Source organism: Mobula birostris, chromosome 3 (genome assembly GCF_030028105.1).
Source record: "Mobula birostris isolate sMobBir1 chromosome 3, sMobBir1.hap1, whole genome shotgun sequence".
In the NCBI taxonomy this organism is placed as follows: Eukaryota; Metazoa; Chordata; class Chondrichthyes; order Myliobatiformes; family Myliobatidae; genus Mobula; species Mobula birostris.
The window spans coordinates 84,134,960-84,160,154 of NC_092372.1; the positions used below are offsets into that span (position 1 = coordinate 84,134,960).

The 25,195-nt window shown below is 41.7% G+C and overlaps 1 protein-coding gene across 1 annotated transcript in view; it reads right to left on the bottom strand.

Annotated features, from left to right (window-relative positions):
- The window catches only part of LOC140194630 (PACRG-like protein), a 57,056-nt gene extending 56,412 nt beyond the window's left edge, over positions 1–644 (bottom strand). Inside the window, exon 1 of the mRNA XM_072251877.1 lies at positions 614–644. The gene's annotated coding sequence lies outside the window, so the exon portion shown is untranslated. The remainder of the gene's footprint in view (positions 1–613) is intronic.
- Positions 645–25,195: the final 24,551 nt, after the last annotated feature.

Here is a 25,195-nt window from a genome sequence, read left to right on the forward strand (position 1 = left end):
ATTCCTTTAATGTCCTCGACATTTCATTGCCAAACACTGCCCCGCTCATTTCTGTTCGCAATTATACCGTTTTTTTTCTTCTTCCTAAACACACCTTCTCCCCTCTCCGTCTCAGCTCAGTGACCATATCAACCACCTTCCTCATTCCTCTCTTGCTCTACCCACTACTGCACCACCATTAATTCTTCCTCCCTCACGTAGCTCTCCATGCACATCACTTTTTCCACCTTTCCTTTCCCCATCTGTCCCAAACCTGTCCCCTCTTTCTTTCCATCGTCACACACATCCCAGCCTCTTTCCCTTTTACCATGCTTTGCATCTTCCTCCCTTATATCTTCATCGGAACAGCTCCCCCCATGATCTTTGTCCACCCCTCACTTCACCTTTCCACCACTCCTATAGCTACCGCCTTTCTCTGTATCCTGAAATTCCGCACACCCCTTCTCCAAACCATCAATCTTCCTCGTGCCCACACTTTATTTCTCCCCGTTCCTATCCTCCTCTCCTTCCCTCTTTCTCCTATCGCTCTCCCTTCATCCTTCTATCTTCCCTGTTCCCGTTATAGTTCCTCCCACTTTCACTTCGATTGATTTCCCCCGCTCCTTCGCCTCACCTTTCGCCGCTTCCCCGTTGCTCGGCAGCGGTTTCCCTACCTACGGGATCCGCCACGCTTCAATTCTCAACGCGATTTCAAAACTATTCCTATCCCCTCTCCTCCCCGAAACACCGATTTCCTCGGTCTCGTTCACACTTCAGTAAATCATTCCTCCCTACAAGTGCGCACAGATATGTCGTTTTCAGTATGTTTTTTTCGCCTTTCCACCAGTATGTTCTGCTCTGTAGTGCGGGCAATTCTGTTGTAACCCATAACACTTTGAAACTTGTCTCACAAACGAGAGAAAATCTGCAAGATGCTGGAAATCCGAACAACACACACAAAATGCTGGAGCAACTCTGCAGGCCGGGCAGCATCTATGGAAAAAAAAGTACAGTCGATGTTACGGTTTTAATGTGGACAAATGCTTCTCTGGGCAAAAAGGTTGCCGTGGACACAGTGGATTAAAGGATACTAAGAGATGCGGTATCTAAACCACAGATCCCCAGAGCTTCGTGTCACTGCTCCAGGAGGTTCTGCTAATTTTTTTTTAAGTATGTCACAGAAAGTAGAGTAAGTTGAACTTAAGGTAGGAATTAGGCAATTATACGTCGGGCTGTGCAGCGCGGCAGATTTAAAAGGGCAGACATCCTGCTTCGGCTTTGATTCGAAGAAGGAGTCTGAGAGTCTGAGTGGGAGTGCCGAGAAAGACATTTTTGAAATTTTCGTTATTTTGTTTTCTCCAACGGCGTTCAGAGAGGCGGGACTGCGCAGGCGTGTGACGTCGGGCAGTGCAGCGCGGCAGATTTAAAAGGAACAGAGCCTCATAGAGCGGGCAGCGGAGTGATCCGGGAGCAGAGTGAAGAGTTAAGGGCTTCGGCGGAAACAGGCGAGGAAGGTTTGGCATTCATTTTTAGTTGTTATTTGAGGAGAGGGGCAGTATGAGTGTGAGGGCAGTTTGCTGTTCTCGGTGTCGGATGTGGGAGGCCCTGGAGTCTACAAGCCTCCCGGACGTCTACATCTGCGCCAAGTGCATCGAGATGCAGCTCCTAAGGGACCGCATTACGGAACTGGAGCTGCAGCTCGATGACCTTCGTCTGGTCAGGGAGAGTGATGAGGTGATAGAGAGGAGTTGCAGGCAGGTGGTCACGCCGGGGCCATGGGAGGCAGACAAGTGGGTCACGGTTAGGAGGGGGAAGGGGAAAAGTCAGGTAATAGGGAGTACCCCGGTGGCTGTGCCCCTTAACAACAGGTACTCCTGTTTGAGTACTGTTGGGGGGGACAGCTTACCCGGGGGAAGCGACAGTGGCCGTGCCTCCGGCACAGAGTCTGGCCCTGTATCTCAGAAGGGTAGGGCAAGGAAGAGGAGGGCAATTGTGATAGGGGACTCGATAGTAAGGGGGTCAGATAGGCAATTCTGTGGACGCAGTCCAGAGACCCGGATGGTAGTTTGGCTCCCTGGTGCCAGGGTCCGGGATATTTCTGATTGTGTCCAAGATATCCTGAAGTGGGAGGGTGAGGAGCCAGAGGTCGTGGTACATATAGGTACCAATGACATAGGTAGGAAAAGGGATGAGGTCCTGAAAGGAGAATATAGGGAGCTAGGAAGGGAGTTGAGAAAAAGGACCGCAAAGGTAGTAATCTCGGGATTACTGCCTGTGCCACGCGACAGTGAGAGTGGCTGAGGGATTGGAGCAGGGGGCAGGGATTCAAGTTTTTGGATCATTGGGACCTCTTTTGGCGCAGGCGTGACCTGTACAAAAAGGATGGGTTGCACTTGAATCCTAGGGGGACCAATATCCTGGCAGGGAGATTAGCGGGGGCTACTGAGGTGACTTTAAACTAGAATGGTTGGGGGGGGGGGTGGGAATCAAATTAAAGAGGCTAGGCGTGAGGAGGTTAGTTCACAACAGGGGGATGGGAACCAGTGCAGAGAGACAGAGGGGTGTAAAGTGAGGGTAGAAGCAAAAAGTACTATGGAGAAAAGTAAAAGTGGCAGGCTGACAAATCCAGGGCAAGCATTAAAAAGGGCCACTTTTCAGTATAATTGTAAAAGGACTAAGAGAGTTGTAAAAGAGCGCCTGAAGGCTTTGTGTGTCAATGCAAGGAGCATTCGTAATAAGGTGGATGAATTGAAAGTGCAGATTGTTATTAATGATTATGATACAGTTGGGATCACAGAGACATGGCTCCAGGGTGACCAGGGATGGGAGCTCAACGTTCAGGGATATTCAATATTCAGGAGGGATAGACATGAAGGAAGGGGAGGTGGGGTGGTGTTGCTGGTAAAAGAAGAGATTAACGTAATAGAAAGGAAGGACATAAGCCGGGAAGATGTGGAATCGATATGGGTGGAGCTGCGTAACACTAAGGGGCAGAAGACGCTGGTGGGAGTTGTGTACAGGCCACCTAACAGTAGTAGTGAGGTTGGAGATGGTATTAAACAGGAAATTAGAAATATGTGCAATAAAGGAACAGCAGTTATAATGGGTGACTTCAATCTACATGTAGATTGGGTGAACCAAATTGGTAAAGGTGCTGAGGAAGGGGATTTCTTGGAACGTATGCGGGATGGTTTTTTGAACCAACATGTCGAGGAACCGACTAGAGAGCAGGCTATTCTGGACTGGGTTTTGAGCAATGAGGAAGGGTTAATTAGCAATCTTGTCGTGAGAGGCCCCTTGGGTAAGAGTGACCATAATATGGTGGAATTCTTCATTAAGATGGAGAGTGACATAGTTAATTCAGAAACAAAGGTTCTGAACTTAGAGGGGTAACTTTGAAGGTATGAGACGTGAATTAGCTAAGATAGACTGGCAAATGACACTTAAAGGATTGACGGTGGATATGCAATGGCAAGCATTTAAAGGTTGCATGGATGAACTACAGCAATTGTTCATCCCAGTTTGGCAAAAGAATAAATCAGGGAATGTAGTGCACCCGTGGCTGACAAGAGAAATTAGGGATAGTATCAATTCCAAAGAAGAAGCATACAAATTAGCCAGAGAAAGTGGCTCACCTGAGGACTGGGAGAAATTCAGAGTTCAGCAGAGGAGGACAAAGGGCTTAATTAGGAAGGGGAAAAAAGATTATGAGAGAAAACTGGCAGGCAACATAAAAACGGACTGTAAAAGCTTTTATAGATATGTAAAAAGGAAAAGACTGGTAAAGACAAATGTAGGTCCCCTGCAGACAGAAACAAGTGGGGAGCAAGGACATGGCAGACCAATTGAATAATTACTTTGGTTCTGTCTTCACTAAGGAGGACGTAAATAATCTTCCAGAAATAGTAGGGGACGGAGGGTCCAGTGAGATGGAGGAACTGAGCGAAATACATGTTAGTAGGGAAGTGGTGTTAGGTAAATTGAAGGGATTGAAGGCAGATAAATCCCCAGGGCCAGATGGTCTGCATCTCAGAGTGCTTAAGGAAGTAGCCCAAGAAATAGTGGATGCATTAGTGATAATTTTTCAAAACTTGTGAGATTCTGGACTAGTTCCTGAGGATTGGAGGGTGGCTAATGTAACTCCACTTTTTAAAAAAGGAGAGAGAGAGAAACCGGGGAATTATAGACCGGTTAGCCTAATGTCAGTGGTGGGGAAACTGCTGGAGTCAGTTATCAAGGATGTGATAACAGCACATTTGGAAAGCGGTGAAATGATCGGACAAAGTCAGCATGGATTTGTGAAAGAAAAATCATGTCTGACGAATCTCATAGAATTTTTTGAGGATGTAACTAGTAGAGTGGATAGGGGAGAATCAGTGGATGTGGTATATTTGGATTTTCAGAAGGCTTTTGACAAGGTCCCACACAGGAGATTAGTGTGCAAACTTAAAGCACACGATATTGCGGGTAAGGTATTGGTGTGGGTGGAGAGTTGGTTAGCAGACAGGAAGTAAAGAGTGGGAATAAACGGGACCTTTTCAGAATGGCAGGCGGTGACTAGTGGGGAACCGCAAGGCTCAGTGCTGGGACCCCAGTTGTTTAGAATATATATTAATGACTTGGATGAGGGAATTAAATGCAGCATCTCCAAGTTTGTGGATGACACGAAGCTGGGTGGCAGTGTTAGCTGTGAGGAGGATGCTAAGAGGGTGCAGGGTGACTTGGATAGGTTGGGTGAGTGGGCAAGTTCATGGCAGATGCAATGTAATGTGGATAAATGTGAAGTTATCCACTTTGGTGGCAAAAATAGGAAAACAGATTATTATCTGAATGGTGGCCGATTAGGAAAAGGGGAGGTGCAACGAGACCTGGGTGTCATTATACAACCAGTCATTGAAAGTGGGCATGCAGGTACAGCAGGCGGTGAAAAAGGCGAATGGTATACTGGCATTTATAGCGAGAGGATTCGAGTACAGGAGCAGGGAGGTACTACTGCAGTTGTACAAGGCCTTGGTGAGACCACACCTGGAGTATTGTGTGCAGTTTTGGTCCCCTAATCTGAGGAAAGACATCCTTGCCATAGAGGGAGTACAAAGAAGGTTCACCAGATTGATTCCTGGGATGGCAGGACTTTCATATGAAGAAAGACTGGATGAACTGGGCTTGTACTCATTGGAATTTAGAAGATTGAGGGGGGATCTGATTGAAAAGTATAAGATCCTAAAGGGATTGGACAGGCTAGATGCAGGAAGATTGTTCCCGATGTTGGGGAAGTCCAGAACGAGGGGCCACAGTTTGAGGATAGGGGAAGCCTTTTAGGACTGAGATTAGGAAAAACTTCTTCACACAGAGAGTGGTGAATCTGTGGAATTCTCTGCCACAGGAAACAGTTGAGGCCAGTTCATTGGCTATATTTAAGAGGGAGTTAGATATGGCCCTTGTGGCTACGGGGGTCAGGGGGTATGGAGGGAAGGCTGGGGCGGTGTTCTGAGTTGGATGATCAGCCATGATCATAATAAATGGCGGTGCAGGCTCGAAGGACCAAATAGCCTACTCCTGCACCTATTTTCTATGTTTCTATATTGGAAAATGCAAATGCACAATTTACTCAACAGTATTTACTCAAATGCACACATTGTATTTTCTACAATATTTACTATGTTAGCTCATTAGAAGGTATTCATTATGTAGCCATGCCTTTTGACCTGTTCACTATTAATTCATGAGAGCTAGAATGAAATCAAGTAGAAAGATAACGGTGGTGAGTAAGGTGATGAAATATGTGGCAGTATGTCAATGCAAGACTAATTAAGAAATAACTGTGGTTAGGGATGAGAAGACATATGGTCTAAAATGTAAACTAGGACATAATTAAGTTGGGGGGTAAAACAATAGTGGAAAGTCAAGAGCAGATATATTGATGATATGTAATCACAGGCTGATTGGATATGATAATAGAAACATAGAAACATAGAAAATAGGTGCAGGAGTAGGCCATTCGGCCCTTTGAGCCTGCGCCGCCATTTATTATGATCATGGCTGATCATCCAACTCAGAACCCCGCCCCAGCCTTCCCTCCATACCCCCTGACCCCTGTAGCCACAATCTAACTCCCTCAGCTAAGATAGGAGAATTGCTATAAAAAATGCGATGTACAAGGATCGACGGACAATCAGCGACTAGCTTACTGACTGTCTCAGCTTTGATGTGCAAATTAAAGTTTAAAACTTCTTGAAGGATTTTCTGCGTCTCCTTGTCGTTTTTGAGAAACGAGAAACCACGACAATTGCAAGACTCCTTAGATGACTCTTTCCATATCCACATTCTCTATCACTGGATCTAAATGCTGGAACTCCCTTTCAAACAGCGTGGTGGACTGTTGCAGTTCAAGACCGCACTGAATGTACCTACTTTAAAAGCAGTGTTAGATCAGTACATTACAGTATTTCTGCAAGACTGCAGGAAACTTTCGAAACTGTCTTCAAAGCTACACTGCATTCTCAGTTCTCATAATGTAATTGGACAAGAAATTATTGTAATTCACTGGAAAGGAAAACACTGAGGGGAAAAAAAGTAGTTAATCATTCTGATTTTTTTTTCACTTTATAGTTGTTAGTGGTTTCAGCAATCACACTGGAAGGACTTTGCTGATATTAGGGTAAAACTTTGTGTCTATTCCACAGTACCCTAAGGCAGATAAGTATCTGCTTCTCACAGTGACTATTTAGGCCAGGGGTCGGCAACCTTTTTGCCTCTGTGGGCTGGATCTCATATTAATGAGCGGACCATGGGCCAGATAAATGCCAAAAAAAACTTGAAATATGGGAATTATCCATTTAAATACATCGAATTATGTTTTGCCTCAAATTAATGAATAACGCATGCTAGAAAATCATTTGTGCTTAAGGTTGCCTAGCCCTGATTTAGGCAGCACATTCGTGCACATTAAAAATTGGATTATTCTGCTGGAATCTACCTGATGAAACTCAACAAAGCCATCTTTTTTAACTTCTTGCTAATCTTGGCTTCCAGACTGTGTAATTTGGCTTACCTTATTTCACTTAGAAATCATATCTTCTCAGACAAATAATTACTAAAGGAGGCTGCCAAGTCAGTGCTCAGATGTTCCTCCAAATTTAAAACTAAATTGTTATGTATGTAGTCATGAATATGAAGCACATCATCAAATCCAAAGTCATCCAATATTTCACTTCATCCTTAGACTTCTATTAATATATATTATTTGACTAACTTTCAAACATTTCACTTTGTCTTCTGCCATCCTGCTATACAATTTGCCTATGTTCCTTATGTTTCCATTGTTAGCTGCCATCTGTCACGAGTTGCTATTATTTCACTTGGCTGTCCCAGCACTGTGATATTAAAGGTAGCATTTCATCCTTCTGCCTACGATGCAGGAATTAGCTGCTACCTTGTTGAATGTAAGATAATCAGACAATGAGCAACAAGCTGTTCACAGCTGAGCAAAAGGTTGCAAGTATAATCAGTCAGGAATGGACCTTGGAAGAGGCAAATGGTAATAACTGTGTAAAAGTCGTAGAGAGGTACAAGGAAAGTGGCATTTTATCCCACCAGATCTGTGCAATTGTCATTTACAGTAATCCTACATTAATCTTGTTATAAAATTCTTTCTACATTCCCAACAATTCCTCCTAGATTTTACCACCCAAGCTACACACTGGGAGTAATTTACAGTAACCGATTAAACCTCCCAGTCCAGTTGTCTTTGGAGTGTGGGAAGAAACCAGAACAGCCAGACGAAACCCCAGCAGAGGGAAGCTGCCAATAAATTATCAGGGTCAGAGCACACTTTCATGGGGAAGCTACTTCAGGCACTACAGTCACACTTCTATGTTTTTTGATAGATAACAGGCACAGATAAATCATGATAGATGATTGCTTATATATAAAGTCATTGTGTTTGTTGACTGCCAAAACTTCTTAAGCTGACCCTTATATATGTTATATATGTTTACCCGTTGTATACAGACTCTTGGAGAACTTAAATAAATTTCCATTCTATAAATGGCATACTAATCCCAGGTCAGAGAAAAATAACAGTCTTCATTCCTCCCTGACTTAAGACCAAATTTCCTTGTCATAAATATGTAATATAAAACATTAAAAGGAGATGGCTTTCATTCTTTGTGAAATCTATATTTATTTTCTTCAAGCTTGCTAAATGCACATGACCACAAATACAGCCATTTGTGGGCATGTGCATTACAGGGAGCAACCAAACAATTAAAGCAAGAATATTTCAAAGATAGGCCTCTCACTGCAGTCCAGGGACCTCACTGCACTGTTGTTGCTTCCATGATGGTGGCAGGCATGCTGCTTCCATGCAATAATATTCGCCCTCACATCTGGATGAAGTATTGGCAGACCATGGACAGTGAATCCTGGTGGTAAGACTATGTTAGCAAGATCATTCAGCTGTTCCCATTTACAGATCTACAATATAGCTCTTGTAGCTTAGCCCATTCACATCCGCTTTTGGCCTGTACTTTCGATCCACCTGTGTTCCACTATCTTGTTGTGTATTTGCTTGAAGCTATTAGTGCTCTCAGAAAGAGTATTAAACTAAATCAACACACATCAAAGTTGCCGGTGAACGCAGCAGGCCAGGCAGCATCTATAAGAAGAGGTACAGTCAACGTTTCGGACTAATTGAAGGAAGAGTTAGTAGAGATTTGAAAGTGGGAGGGGGAGGGGGAGATCCAAAATGATAGGAGAAGACAGGAGGGGGAGGGATAGAGCCAAGAGCTGGACAGGTGATTGGCAAAGGGGATATGAGAGGATCATGGGATGGGAGGTCTAGGGAGAAAGAAAGGGGGAGGGGGCAAGCCCAGAGGATGGGGAGTAACGGTTGGGGTATAAGAGGGAGGTGGGACATTAACAGAGGTTAGAGAAGTCAATGTTCATGCCATCAGGTTGGAGGCTACCCAGACGGAATATAAAGTGTTGTTCGCCCAACCTGAGTGTGGCTTCATCTTTACAGTAGAGGAGGCCATGGATAGACATATCAGAAAGGGAATGGGACATGGAATTAAAACATGTGGCCACTGGGAGATCCTGCTTTCTCTGGCGGACAGATCATAGGTGTTCAGCAAAACAGTCTCCCAGTCTGCGTCAGGTCTCGCCAATATATAGAAGGCCACATCGGGAGCACCGGATGCAGTATATCACCCCAGCCAACTCATGGGTGAAGTTTCATTAGTTTTCTCTACTGTTACAGTGAACTGGTTCAGTAATCTAAATATCATCTGACATTATATCAATAACAACGCTGATTTTTCACAAATAAAATTTGCAAGCCACCGAATACTTTTCTGATGCTTAGATAACCTTTCACTGTGAGTAGGATGAACAAAATACTGATAACCATCTCTTCTCTCCAATAAAATATTCTTTCATGTCCAAATTGCAAAGTATAGCATTTACAGAGTTTCAAGTGTAAGTCAACATGCATCTCAAATTTAATAACTATTCTATTGTCCTTGTTTCAAAAAATAAAAATAAAACTACAATTTCATTAATATTAAAAAGATGTCAGTGTATGAAGTAGAAATATTATTGATGAGACCATCTATTATATTTGATGGACTATAAAACTCTACTTGTTTAACATATTTATTTCTCCATTTACTGTATCAAGTTACCTCTGAACTTGGAAAATTATTTAATTCAGAAGAATAACCTGCAATTCCACATACTGCATAATCAGAGTGTAGTAAAAGAATTAGACTGAAGTAAAATGTAATACCAAGTCTTTAGTTGGTAAGTTAATTTCATTTTAGAAAAGTGTAATTTGGAAAAAACAAGAAAGGTAAAATTACATAATATTAGAAAATAAACATAAATGGGGAAGTGAAGCAAAAACGTTTAGACGCAGCAAACACTATAAGTAGCAACACAATTAATAAGTAAGTGAACCAGGCGCAAGGGATTATCTCCTGAAAGATAGAATGGAAAAGTAGTTACTTTACAATGGTACTGAATTTTGGTTAGATATGCTTGGGTTAATGAGAAATGTTTAATATAAAAATACTAGAAATGATGAAAAGAAGATTTATCAGGATGATACCAGAATCATGAGTTGTTCTTTTCTGAAATGGTTAAGTAAGTTCAGTTGTCTCATGGAAAAAGCAGCTGGAGAGTTATTAAGGCAAATAGAGTAGATATATTTTGATAAATATATGTGAATATAATTGTAAAATATGTGATGGAAGGTGTTCAAATGGAAAATAGTGTTTGACATAGATAAAGTACTTTGTGTTCCATGTAAAACTAAGGATTATTAATATAACCTGGTCATTGATAACATCAGGAGAACTCACAGTACCAAGATAATAGTTAAAATGTGGGACTTACATTTCCCATTCAAACAGACAATTTGACAAAGTTTGTGTTTTACAACCTATGCTGTTGTATATTAGATAGTAAGCTTAGTCCACTGAACAGAATGATAAAGCAGTTTTGATCACATTCCAGCCTTAAGGAGTATTAGGCAACATGGTGCTACAGTGTTTCACATTGCTACCTCACAGCTTGAGAGACCTGATTTTGAGTAGTGTCTCTGTGGATTCTTCAAATTTTTCCCATGAAACATGGTCTTCTTTTGGATGCAGTAGTTTTCTCCCACATCCTGCTGATGACGGATACATCAAGTGGTTGGAATACATTACTCCTTATTGAAGTAAAGACTAATTGAGGGATAAGAAAAGCACGAGACAATGAGTTGTAGGGCTAAAGGGAATATGAACTAGGAGAGTGGGACTAAAGTGGTTGTTCTATTAGAAGGTTAGGAGCTGACATGAATCTGATTGGCTAAACAGCCACTCACCATATTGTAATAAGTAAGTTAGCTAACAGTTTTCACTTCCTTGGCAATAGCTAGTGACATGGATCATCCATTTTATTTTGTAGTACTCAACTCATCCATTTGAATCAATAAAGATAAATCACATTGGTCTCCTAATGGTAGCAATCTAATCTTTTAGGTAACTGCTTCAACTAACAGGGGTCTGCATATTAATTATATTCATATTAAGTTTTCTAACTTTGATAATGAACCTAAAGATTTAATCAGAAAATTTGTTTATTATGTATTATATTTTTAAATGCCATCTATACATTTGCTTTAAGAATGTTGCATTCAAAATGCAAATGATATATGTATTAATCAAATAATACATTGATTAGTCATCTTTGTCTGTGGGTACTAGAATAAGCAAATCACTATGATGAAAAAACAGGAAAGAATTGTTCCTGAGTTTGGGAAACAATGAACAGATTTGAATAAGCAGACACTTTCATTGCAATACCAGTCAAATTACAATTCATTTTGGCAACCAATGGCTGATGCATTTGCCTGACTTTAATTAAAACTGAAAACTTCCAAACTTGCAAATACATGAAGTGACACTCCTGAAATTACGAACAGTGATAGAATCGTTCAAGATATTGACATGTTGCACACATGCACACAAGAATGCATGTGCATGCTTATGATTCATGGACAGCTCGTATTCCTGCTTGCAAGCCCACTGCAGTGCTAATGTAGGCAGTGTAAAAGAACATGGTCTATTGGTTCTGTACTTATAGGAATGAACACTTTTTTCTCCCTCATTTATCTCTAAATCCTAAAGACTTCACTGTGTCGGTGTCTTACTGTGCATTTTGCTTGCCTGGCAAGTTTAGATTTCTGACTATATGTTCGAATATTTTATCATAAAAAAGAGAAAGGAGGTTGTAATACCTTTATTCAAGTTGGAGAATCATTCACAAGTACAACATTGGAAACTATGTGGTCCGTATGCTGGTCAAAAGGATTTATTTTCCCCCAGATGTACGTATATGTTTTATTAAATTTGTATTTACATTCAAACATCACCATTCACAGTACAGGATGAAACTCTAGTTCTTGGAACGTGACTGGTGACAGACTAGAAAATACAGATCACAGAAATTACCCCCGACCAGCTTTCTCTGAGCTGGAGAACTTGTTCTGTTTGAGAATAGATATGTCCCAGGCCACAAAAAGGATCCAAGATTACCATCCGTAATCTAAATTTTCCATAAATTGGAAACACTGTCAGCTCAGGTTACAAAAAAAATAGCATCAGCTGTTTAGTTAGCTAACATCCTAATTCATTTCAGGTCTAAGTTAGAATTAGTTACATTGTTATAAATCTGTATTACTGATTCAAACCTTGCCAGACCACAGAATGCTGGACTAAAGAGTTACACTTTTATAGGATATAACATTCCATTTGCTCACAGGAATTACATTACATCAACAAGCGACCCCATTTATTTTTCATATCCATTCCATGAGTAATGAGGTTTTTATATATTCTCAGTGTGCAGTGGCAGAAGGTCCTACAGACTATACTTCATTAGGAGTTTGAAGAGATTTGGTATGTTAACAAAAACACTCAAAAACCTCTATAGATGTATCGTGGAGAGCAATCTGACAGGCTGCATCACTGTCTGGTACGGGGGGTGGGGGGAGGGTTACTGCACAGGACCGAAGGAAGCTGTCGAGGGTCGTAAATTTAGTTGGCTCCATTTTGGGTACTAGCCTACAAAGTACCTAGGACATCTTCAAGAACTGGTGTCTCAGAAAGGCAGTGTCCATTATTAAGGACCTCCAGCACCCAGGGAATGCCATTTTCTCATTGTTAGCATCAGGTAGGACGTACAGAAGCCTGAAGGCACACACTCAGTGATTCAGGAACAGCTTCTTCCCCTCTGCCATCCAAATCCTAATTGGAAATTGAACCAGTGAGCACTACCTCACTTTTTTTTTTACTATACATATATTATTTCTGTTTTTCCGGGACACTTAATCTATTTAATATGTTGTTGTTGTTGTTTGTCCATCATTGACGTTGATGAGGACCTCGACACCATAATGATGGTGTCGAGACTAGCGCGTGATTTGGATTTATGTGAGGGAGAGTTGAGCAGCGTCAGCCTCACTCTCTCTTCCCAATTCCCATCTGGATCCAGTGGCAAGGCAGAGTCTAGATGGCTGGAGATGGGACTAGGCGCAGTGGATGACCAGGATGTCTTCCGTGTCTTGTCCTGCTCTACACGCTCCACGACGCTTGCAGAGACAGCTTTCTTGACCGTTGGACCTTCCATTGGTCTCGTCGGCTCAATCCGCCGGAGTCTGTCTGCACATGCTGGGATAGACAACTCCCTATCTCACCGAGGGTTTGAGACCCGTCGGCTACCCTCACCTGGTTTAGCCGGCTTGTCGAAGCCGTTGCCTGGGGTGTGGCCACTGTCGCAAATCTATTCAATATACATATACTGTAATTGATTTATTTATTTATTTATTTATTTTTCTTCTATATTATGTATTGCATTGAACTGCTGCTGCTAAGTTAACAAATTTCACGACACATGCCGGTGATAATAAACCTGATTCTGATCCAGAGCCAGTGGCTATACCAGTCTCAAGTGTTTCCCTCAGCATATAGTCCTGCATCATAGAAAGCACAAACACGTTGGTCAAAATAAGAGCTTTATTGAAAAAAAAACTTAAATCATAAAGTATGCATTTATGCCGCATAGGAAATTCCATTGCCTTAATTACTTATACTCTACATCCCATTGACTTACAATATTTACAAAATGCAAGCTTAACAAAGACCACAGCATCCTTGTCTAGATCTTCTTGAGAAAACACATTTCAGACAAATTTGAATTTTGGTCTCATCCACACAAGAGCTTCTCTGAGAGCAATATACAGTGTGTTTGAGACTCCAGCTGTACATGAAGAATCTGACCATGAGCCAGACTGTTTGAAAAATAATTATTAAACCTAATCCCATCTTTCACACTCTATCTGGTACCTACAGGTTACAGCTCTGTAAGTACACAAAGTACACGGTACATTGTCTATTATCCCTGCAGACGGTGAGCTTTGGAGCCCTACCACCTGCTAGCTAAAGGAAATAGTTATTCTGTCTAGACCACTCAATTTTATACATTTCAACTAAATCTCTCCTTGGCCTCTTCTATTCCAAAGGATACAATGCTGTCCTGTCAAATCTCATATCTAAAGTGTTACAGTCCTAATAGCATCCTGAGTCTTTTCTGCATCCTCTCTGGTTTAATCGCATCTTTCAGAAATCTGTGGAACGGAAATGTACACAATGCTTAAGCTGTAGGTTAATATGCATGATTTGCAATTTGAATAGAACCTCCCAAGTCTTACGTTCACTCTATTAAACATAAGAAGCCGGAGTAGGAGTGGACCATCTGGCCTGTTGAAATGGCTCTGCCATTCAATAACCTCATGGCTGATCTGGCCATGGAATCAGCTCCACTTAACTGCCGTCTCCCCATAACTCTTCATTCTCCCACTACGCAAAAGTCTATCTGTGTCTTAAGTATATTTAGTGAAGTGTCCTCTACTGCTTCCTTGGCAGAGAATTCCACAGATTCACTGTTCTCTGGGTGAAGAAGTTTCTCCTTATCTCCATTCTAAACCCATTTCCCTGAATCTTGAGGTTACCCTGTATGTCCTTTAGTTCTACTTTGACTTACCAGTGGAAACAACTTTCCTGCCTCTCTCTCATCTATCCCTTTTCAGAATCAGAATAGAGTTTAATATCACTGGCATATATCATGAAATTTGGTATTTTGAGGCAGCAGCACATTGCAATACATAATAATAATAATAACAATAAAATCTGTGTGTTATAGAAAGAAATGAATATAAAAAATAAATAAATTGAGCAAAGTGAAAGCAAAAAAATAGTGAGGTAGTGTTCATGGATTCATTGTCCATTCAGAAATCTAATGGCAGAGGGGAGGGAAGAGGTTGTTCCCGAAAGGTTGGGTGCGTGTCTTTGAGCTCCTGTACCACCTTCCCTCCTTAATGGGAAATGAGAAAAGGGCATGTCCTGGATGTTAGGGGTCCATAATGATGGATGCCGCCTTTTTGAGGCATCACTTTTTGAAAGTGTCCTTGGAGGCCAGTACCTATGATTACAACCTTCTGCAGCCCTTTTATAATTTTATACATTTCTGGTGGATCTCATCCCATTCTTCTGAATTTTAACCAATATATTCCCAGGAGAATCAATTCTTCCTCATAGCTTAGCCCTCTCATCTACAGAATCAACCCTATGAACCTCCTCTCCACTGCCTCCAAAGCCAGTATATCTTTCCTCATATAAGGAGACCAGAAGTGCACACAGTACTCCAGGACCCTGTACATTTGCAGCATAACCTTCCTGCTCTTAAATTCAATCCCTCTCACACTGAAGGCCAACATTCAATTTGCCTTTTCGATAAATTGTTGCACCTGCAAACCAACCTTTTGAGATTCATGCACATGCATTCCCAAATCCCTCTGCATAACAGAATGCTGCAATAGTTCACCATTTAAATAATAATATCATCTTTTATTTTCCTTCCAAAGTGGATGAGCTCATATTTACCAATATTATACCCCATCTGCCAGACCCTTGCTCACTCTAACACTTAACCTATCTACATATATCTCTCTGCAGACTCTCCATGCAGACTCTGCACAATTTGATTTTCGACTCAGTTTATGTCATCAAACTTAAATACGCTACAGTTGGTCCCTTCCTCCAAATCATTCTGCTCGCCATTATCATTCAGAGAAGTATATCTATCCATGCGCTCTGTCTTCTATTGGTTAACCAATTGCCTATGGATAAGCCTTTTATGAGACTCCTTCTTAAATGCCTTCTGGAAATCCAAGAATCCAAGTATACAACATTCACCTATCAGCTGCAAAGACCTCCAGTAAATGTGTCAAACTGACAAAGGTATGCAATTATGGCCCAAGTGCCGGTAGAGACACTGAAGTTGATCAACAGCTCACTGGCCTTTAATAGGAACTGTGCAAAATAAGGGAAAAACAATACCACTATACCAACAGGGCTGTTAACTAAAACTGTCAAACTAAAGCTAATGCCAATACAGCTGCTTGGCAGAAATAGCTTTATACCATTCTTATAATAGTCTGCACTGTTCCTTTAAACAAAATACATTATCATACCTTTTCCAACACTGTATTCCATCAGCCATTTTTTTCCTCATTTGTCCAATTTGTCTAAGTCTTGCTGCAATTGCATTGCTTCATTGCAGAAGGCATTTGATAAGGTGCCTCACATGATAAAATGCTATGATGTTACAGGAAATATACTGCTATGGATAGAGGAATGGCTGACAGGCAGGAGGCAGTGAGTGGGAACAAAAGGGGCCTTTTCTGGTTGGCTGCCAGTTACTAGTAGTGTTCCTCAGGGGTCAGTATTAGGACCGCAACTTCTCAGATTGTTTGTCAATAATTTAGATAATGGAATTGATGGCTTTGTAGCAAAGTTTTCAGATGATGCAAAAATAAGTGGAGGGGTAGGTAGTGCTGAGGAAGTAATATGATTGAAGCAGGATTTAGCCAAATTGGAAGAATGGGCAAAAAAATGGTAGATGGAATAGTGTTGGTAAAGGTATGATAATGCATTTTGGTAAAAAGGAGCAATAGTGCAAATTATTATCTAAATCGGGAGAAAATTCAAACATCAGAGGTGCAAAGGGACTTAGGAGTAATCATGCAAGACTCCAAGAAGGTTAATTCACAGATTGAGTCTATGTTAAAGAGGGTAAATGCAATGTTGGCATTCATTTCAAGGGGAATAGAATAGAAAAACAAGAAGATCATGCTGAAACTTTATACTTATACTTTATAATTTATTGTCGCCAAACAATTGGTAATAGAACGTACAATCATCACAGCAATATTTGATTCTGTGCTTCACACTCCCTGGATTACAAATATTAAATATTAAAAATAGTTAAAATTAGTAAATATTAAAAATTTAAATTATAAATCATAAATAAAAAATAGAAAAATGGGAAGTAAGGTAGTGCAAAAAAACCGAGAGGTAGGTCCGGTTATTTGGAGGGTACGGCTCAGATCTGGGTCAGGATCTGTTCAGCAGTCTTATCACAGTTGGAAAGAAGCTGTTCCCAAATGTAGCCATACGAGTCTTCAAGCTCCTGAGCCTTCTCCCAGAGGGAAGAGGGACAAAAAGTGTGTTGGCTAGGTGAGTCGTGTCCTTGATTATCCTGGCAGCGCTGCTCCAACAGCGTGCGGTGTAAAATGAGTCCACGGACGGAAGATTGGTTTGTGTGATGTGCTGCGCCATGTTCACGATCTTCTGCAGCTTCTTTTGGTCTTGGACAGGACAACTTCAAAGGTGCTGGTGGGCCTTCTTGGCAGTGAACTCTGCTTGGTTGGACCAAGTCAGATCATTTGTGATATTGACCCTGAGGAACTTAAAGTTTTTGACCTGTTCCACTTGCGCACCACTGATGTAAATTGGGTCGTGCAGTCCGCTACTCCTTCTGAAGTCAACAACCAATTCCTTCGTCTTGCTGACATTGAGGGATAGGTTATCGTCTTCGCATCATGCCACCAGGTTCTTAATTTCCTCTCTGTACTCAAACTCACCATTACCCGAGATACTGCCTACAATTGTTGTGTCATCAACAAACTTACATATTGAGTTTGATGGAAACTTGGTTACACAATCATGGGTGTACAGTGAATACAGCAGAGGGCTGAACACACAGCCTTGTGGGGCACCGGTGCTCAGAGTGATTGTAGAGGAGAGCTTGTTATTTTTACAGCCTGGGTCCTGTCTGTGAGGAAGCTGAAGATCCAGCTGCAGATCTGAGTGCTAAGGCCCAGGTTCCGGAGCTTAGGAATCAGTTTATTTGGATAAAAGGCAGAGCTGTAGTCAATGAAAAGGATCCTTACGTATGCGTCTTTATTCTCCAGGTGTTCTAAGGAGGAATGTAGGGACAGAGAGATGACATCTGCCATTGACCTGTTGCTCCGGTAGGTGAATTGCAAAGTGTCAAGGTTGACCGGTAGGCTGTGGTTGATGTGTGCCATAACCAATCTCTCGAAGCACTTCATAGCAATTGATGTCAGAGCCACAGGTCGATAGTCATTCAGGCATGCCACCTTGCTCTTCTTCGGCACTGAGATTATCGTTGCCTTCTTGAAACACGAAGGGATCTTAGACTTAAGCAAGGAGCAGTTGAAGATGTCAGCAAACACTCCAGCTAGCTCGCTTGCCCAGGCCCAGAGAACCCATCTTGGGGTGCCATCTGGGCCTATCACCTAGTCAGGCCACACGTGGAGTATTGTCAACAGTTTTGGGATGCTTATCTCAGAAAGGATGTATTGTCATTGGAGAGAGTCCAGAAGAGGTTCACAAGGATGATTCTGGGAATGAAGATGCTAATGTATGGCAGCTTTGGGCCTGTACTCACTGGAATTTATAAGAACGCGTGGGGATCACATTGAAACCTACAGAATGTTGAAAGGACTAGATAGCGTTGATATGGAGAGGATGTTTCCTAAGGTGGGGGTATCCAGAACTAGAGGGCACAGCCTCAAAATTGAGGGGCAACCCTTCAGAACAGAAGTAAGGAAGAATTTTTTTAGCTGAAGAGTGGTGAATCTATGGAATGCTCTGCTACAGACTGCGGTGGAGGCCGAGTCTGTGGGTATATTCAAAGCGGAAGTTGATGGATTCCTGATTGGCTGGGGATCAAGGGATATGGTGAGAGGGCAGGTGTATGCGGTTGAATGGGGTCCAGGATCAGCCCTGATGGAATGGCGAAGCAGACTCGATGGGCTGAATCTCCTAATTCTGCTACTATGTTTTATGGTCTTGTACTAAATAAATACTGCTCCTTAACAACGTCAGTCTTTAGTAGCCTTCTTTCCTGGAACTAGGATAATGTTAAGCAGCAAGCATTGACTTTACTCTGCTTTTGGTCAAGTTTCGATAAGATGGAAATGTGGGGAAGGGATTTATATACCACCAAATTAAACACTAATTGGCTGGAGCATGATTGTTGAACCCGTTCTGCAGCTTGCCCAGGAGGGCCAGCAGGTCCTGTGGCAGAGTCTGTGGCTGTGACACATGCAGGCTCTGCCTTTTTTGAATCCACACTGTGTCTGCCTGATAGAACCACTTCTATACAGATGTCTCACTATTTCTTTCTTAATGATAGCTTGATGTGTTTTTGACTACAGATGTTAAGCAAACTGGCCTATAGTTTCATATCTTTTGCCTATGTTCTTTTTTAAGCAGTGGCATGACATTCACTGTTTTTCAATCTACTGGGACTTGCCCTGAGCCCAGAGTATTTTGGTAAGTTATCCACCAACACATTTACCATAAATTCCACCATTTGTTTCAATACCTTTAGATGCATCCCAACTGGACCAGAGCACTTGTCTTACCTTTCGGCCTACAAGTTAACTGACCACTACCTTTTCACTGACAGTGATCGTATCGACGTCCCATCACTTCACATCCATACATCTCTCTTTGGCTCATTAGATGTGTCCTCCACCACGAAGACAGACACAAAATTGTCTTACAAGACCTTAGCCATTTCCACATTCCTCCATCTCATTATCCAAAGGATCTACGTTTATTTTAGCCACTCTTTTCTACTTCAAATAAGAACTTTTCCTATCCATTTTTATATTTTGTGCCAGTTTACATTCATAACCTATCTTCCCTTTCCTTATCACTTGCTTAGTAGTTCATGTTGCTTTTTTTAAAGTTGTCCCAATCTTCCAGTTTGCCACTACCCCTGATGAATTTGTATGCATAAGCTTTTAGTTTGATTCCTTCTTTTATTTCCTTAGTATTGCAAGCCTGCCTCTCATCACCCTTATTGCCCTTACTTTTAACTGGAATATACTTTTGTTGAGCAATGTGAAAAATTGCTTTGAAGGTCTTCCACTGTTCCTCAACTGTCCCATTGGCCAATAAAGGAAATCATCCAATATGGCCTTTTTCTCTACCTTTAAAGATCTGTGTGCTCCACAGTTTCTGGTGTCCTCCCATTTTCTGTTTATTCCTTCCATTGTGGTACTTTGCCAAGTGTAGTATCTTATATTTCTCCAAATGTTATTCTTTTTGCTACCTTTAAGTCCACCTGAACAGACCAATTATGTCCTCCTACAGTAAAAATGTTACTCCTTCTTGATAGCCACAGGTCCAATTTGTGCATCAACTACAATATTATTTGTCATGCACTCTTGGACCTCTCCACTTAAGTCTAAATCACTCGCATGTACAACAAATAGCAAGCGACTGAGGACTGATCCTTGAGGGACACCAGTTATATTATCTTCAAGTCACAAAAATTTCCATGGTACGAACCAATTTTGAAACTAAACTCAGAACCCATGTACATTCACTCAGAACCCATGTACATTCACTCTTTCAATCAACCTGCTAAGCAGGGCCTTGTTAAAAACATTTATGAAATCCATGTAGAGCTCATCAACTATACCACCCTTATCAGCACTTTTGTTCCCCCTTCAAAAAATTAATCTATTACATCTTTTAACAAATACTCAGCCAAATTGCTTTTGTGTGCATTGAATAGAACTAATTATGTACAAAAAATTTTCACTGAGTTTGAAAACCATTTCAGGTACAAATAAACATGATAGATGGCAGATACCCATGGACGGATGTCAAACCAGTGAGTGCTGTGGGTGAAGACCAGCATTCCCCGTGGTCAATGACCAAAGTTAACAGGCCCCATGGATGGGTTCAGGTAATCCCCCAGGTCAGTGAGTCCCAGGATTGGAGGTTCATATGTGCAGGAGACATGAGAACCAGTGACGCCTGCGCCCAAGTTGAAAGGTCCTATAGACAGAGGTCCACGTGATCCCCGTGGTCAATGATGAAAGTTGACGGGCCCCATGAATGAGGGCTGCTTATCTCCAAGATGGGCAATGCTCCTGGGATTGGACCTCTGTGCAGGTAGACAATATGAGAGCAGTAACTGCCCCACATACACCCCCCCCCCCACCCAGGTTGGCAAGTCCCGGGGTTGGAGGTCCTTGCAAGTCTGGAATTCAGGGCCAGGAGTTCAGGGTCCTGTGATTGATGAGTAATGGGGTCGATAATGAAGATTGAAGCCTGAAGGTTGAAGAACTAAGTCAGTGAGTCCAGAAGGTGAGACTTGATAGTCAAAGCCCTGGGTCAGGAAGTCAGGGGCTCAATGTCTGTAGTCTGTGAGTCCTCAAATCCATTGACAGCTGGAGCTTTGATGGCATCCTGTCCTAGGGTTGGGGGCCTGACTGTCTATGTGAATGGGTGCACGGTAGGGAGGATAAGAGCTCCTTTTGCTGCTGTTGCTTTGGTTTGTTGTATTACTGTTATTGCTTATGTTCTTCTGTTGAACATTGTGGGCATGCTATGTTGGTGCCGGAATGTGTGGCCCCATTTGCAGGCTGTCCCCAGAAAATCCTTAGGGTGTGTTGGTTGTTAATGCAAACAATGCATTTCACTGTATGTTTCCACGTACACGTAATAAATAAATCTGAACCAAGCTTAACGAAGTTTCACAATTATGCATATAGCCAATTAGTTATTAGCTTAAATTAGTTTGTGGCTAAATAGAAAGGCATCAGCATGACATAATTCTATTTATGATGTTTAATTTTAACTTTGATGCTTGATATTTTTACGGTAGCAAATAACTGATTCCAACTGATACAGAACACAAAGTTTGTTAGCTTATTGGCTATGGCAAAGTACTCAGTCCACCTTGTGGTTGCATAAATTCTTTGAAAATAACTTAAATCATAAGACCATGAAACATAGGAGCAGAATTAGACCATTTGTCCCATTATGTCTGCTCCACTATTTCACCCTGGTTGATCCATTTCCCTCTCAGTCTCAATCTCCTGTCTTCTCCCCATATTCCTTCATGCCCTGACTAATCAAGAATCACCAATCTCTGTTTTAAATATACCCAATGGATTCCACAGATTCACCACCCTCTGGCTAAAGAAATTCCTCATCTTTCTCACCATCTTCCTCACCACTGACTCAATCTACAATTTAACCTTTAGAGAATCCTACACAAGGACTCCCAAGTTCCTTTGCACCTCAGACTTTTGAATTTTCTCTCCATTTAGAAAATACTCTACTCTTTTATTTCTTCTACCAAAGTGCATGATCATACATTTCCTGACACTGTATTTCATCTACCACTTCTTTACCCATTATCCTAATCTGTCTAAGCCCTTCTGCAGTCTCTCTGCTTCTTCAAGACTACTGCCCCTCCACCTGTCTTTGTATCATCCTCAAATTTGGCCAAAAAGCCAGTAATTCTGTCATCCAAATCACTGACATGCAATGTAAACTGAAACGGTTCCAACAATGACCTCTGGAACGGCACTAGTCACCAGAAGCCAAGCTAAAAAGGCTCTCTTTATTCCCATTCTTTGTCTGCGGCCAGTCAGCCAATGACAGAATCTTCCCTGTAATACCATGGGCTTGTTGCTTGTTAAGCAGCCTCATGTGTGGCACTTTATCAAAGGCCTTCTGAAAATCCAAGTACACAACATTCACTGATTCTCCTTTGTCTATCCTACTTGTTATTTCTTCACAGAATTCCCATAAATTTGTCAGGCAAGATTTTAACTTAAGGAAACCATACTGACATGGCCTATTTTATCATGTGCCTCTAAACACCCTGAAAATGTCCTTAACAATTGACTCCAATATTTTCCCAACCACTGAGTCAGACTAACTGGCCTATAATTTCATTCTTTCTGCCTCTCTCCTTTCTTGAAGAGTGGAGTGATTTTTTTCATTTTCCGGTCCTCTGAAACCATGCCAGAATCCATTGATAATTGAAAGATCATTACTAATACCTCCACAATCTTGTCAGCCATCTCTTTCAGAACCCTAGCATGTAGGCCATCCGGTCCAAGTGACTTTTCTACATTCATAACTTTCAGTTTCCCACGCAGCTTCTCCCTTATAATGGCAACTTCACACACTTCTGTCCTCTGATACTTTGGAACTTCAAGTATATTGCTATTGTCTTCCACAGTGAAGACTGATGTGAAATACTTTCTCAGTTCGTCCACCATTTCCTTAATTCTCATTACTACCTCTCCAGCATCATTTTCCAGCAGTTCGATATCTACTCCCGCCTCTGTTACACTTTATGTATCTGAAGAAAAGTTTTGCATTCTCTTTAACATTACTGGCTAGCATACCTTTCATATTCCAACTTTTTATTTGACTTCTATTATTTTTTAAAAGCTTCCCAATTCTCTAACTCTCCACTATTCTTGCTCTATTATATGGCCCTCTCTTTGGCTTTGACTTCCCTTGTCAGCCACAATTGCGTCATTCTGCCTTTAGAATACTTCTGTGTTGGGATGTATCAATGCTGCTTCTTCCAAATTACTCCCAGAAATTCCAGCCACTGCTGCTCTGCTGTCATCTCTACCAGTGTTCCCTTCCAATCAATGTTGGTCAGCTCCTCTCTCGTGCTTCTGTAATTCCCTTTACTCCATTGTAATACTGATACATCTGACTTTAGTTTCTCCTTCTCAAATTGCAAGATGAGTTCTATCATATTAGGATCACTGGTCCTTAAGCGTTCCTGCACCTTAAATTCTCTAATTAATTCCAGTTCATTGCACAACGCCCAATCCATAATAGCTGATCCACTGGTGGACTCAAGCACGAGCTGCTCTAAACAGCCATCTCATAGCTATTCTACAAATTCCCCCTCTTGGGATCCAGCACCAACTTCATTTTCCCAATCTTCCTGTATACTGCAATCCCACATAGCTATAGTAACATTACCCTTTGGACATGCATTTTCTATCTCCCGCTGTAATTTGTAGACCACATCTTTACTACTGTTTGGAGGTCTGTATGTAACTCACATCATGCTTTTTTTTAATCCATGCTGTTTTTTAGTTCTACCCAAATGAATTCTACACCTTCCAATCCTATGTCACCTTTCTAATGATGTAGTTTCATTTTTTTAACCAAAAGAGCCATCCCACCCCCTCTGCCTACCTGCCTGTCCTTTCAATACAATGTGTATCCTTGGGCTTTAAGCTCTCATATATAATCTTCTTTCTGCCACAATTCAGTGATGTCCTCAATGTCATACAAACCAAACTGAAACTGTGCTGTAAGTTCATCTACCTTGTTCTGTATACTGTGTGGCATTCAAATATAAGACGTTCAGTCCTGTATTTCGATTTTGTCCCTGTTTCACATTGGAACTCCTTGCTAGCAGTCTCACTACACACTGCCTCTGTTTGTAAATCCACTACTCCATCCTCAGCCCTATCAGTCCAGTTCCCATCATCCTGCCAAATTAGTTTAAATCTTCCTGCTCAACTCGAGCAAACCTGTCCATAAGGATATTTAAAAACACAAACACGAGGAATTCTGCAGATGCTGGAAATTTAAGCAACACACATCAAAGTTGCTGGTGAACACAGCAGGCCAGGCAGCATCTCTCGGAAGAGGTACAGTCGACGTTTCAGGCCGAGACCCTTCATCAGGACTGACGAAGGATATAAGGATATTTGTCCCCTTTGGGTTCAAGTGTAACCTGTCCCTTTTGTACAGGTCGTACCTTCCCCAGAAGAGATCCCAGTAATCCAGAAATCTGAACCCCTGCCCCCTGCACCAGTTCCTCAGCCATGCATTCATCTATCAACCTATGCTTATCCTCACTGGTGTGTGGCAGAGGCAGCAATCCAGAGGTTGCTACCCTGGCATCCTGCTTTTCAGCTTTCTACCTGGCTCCCTAAAATCTCACTTGTCCTACCGATGTCATTGGTGTCAATATGTACCAAGACTTCTGGCTGCTCACCCTCCCGTTTTAGAAAGCTGTGGACCCAATCCGAGAGGTCCCTGACCCTGGCACCTGAGAGGTGCAAACAGCTACAGTATATCACAGTGCTCATTCCCCTACACACCAAGTTTAACCAGCTGATGATAAAAGTTGGTATCTAACAATAGAGTTCTCAGAAATTAAATGCCCAATTAAATTTTATCCTTTACAGATAAGCCTCAATACAAAATTTTCTCATTACTGGTAGTATACCTAAGACAAAAAGCTTACAATAAAATATTTCTGCAGTGTTAGTATTATCTATGGAAACCCCTTTTCAGTGCTATTTGCACTATATTTACAACATCCAAAAGAGGGAGCTGTTATACCACAGAAAGTAAATTAGTGATTTCTTTGTATATTGTCTAATTGGATATTCAATCCTCTTCACCTGCATTCACAAGGTATAACATTTCCCTTAAAATCT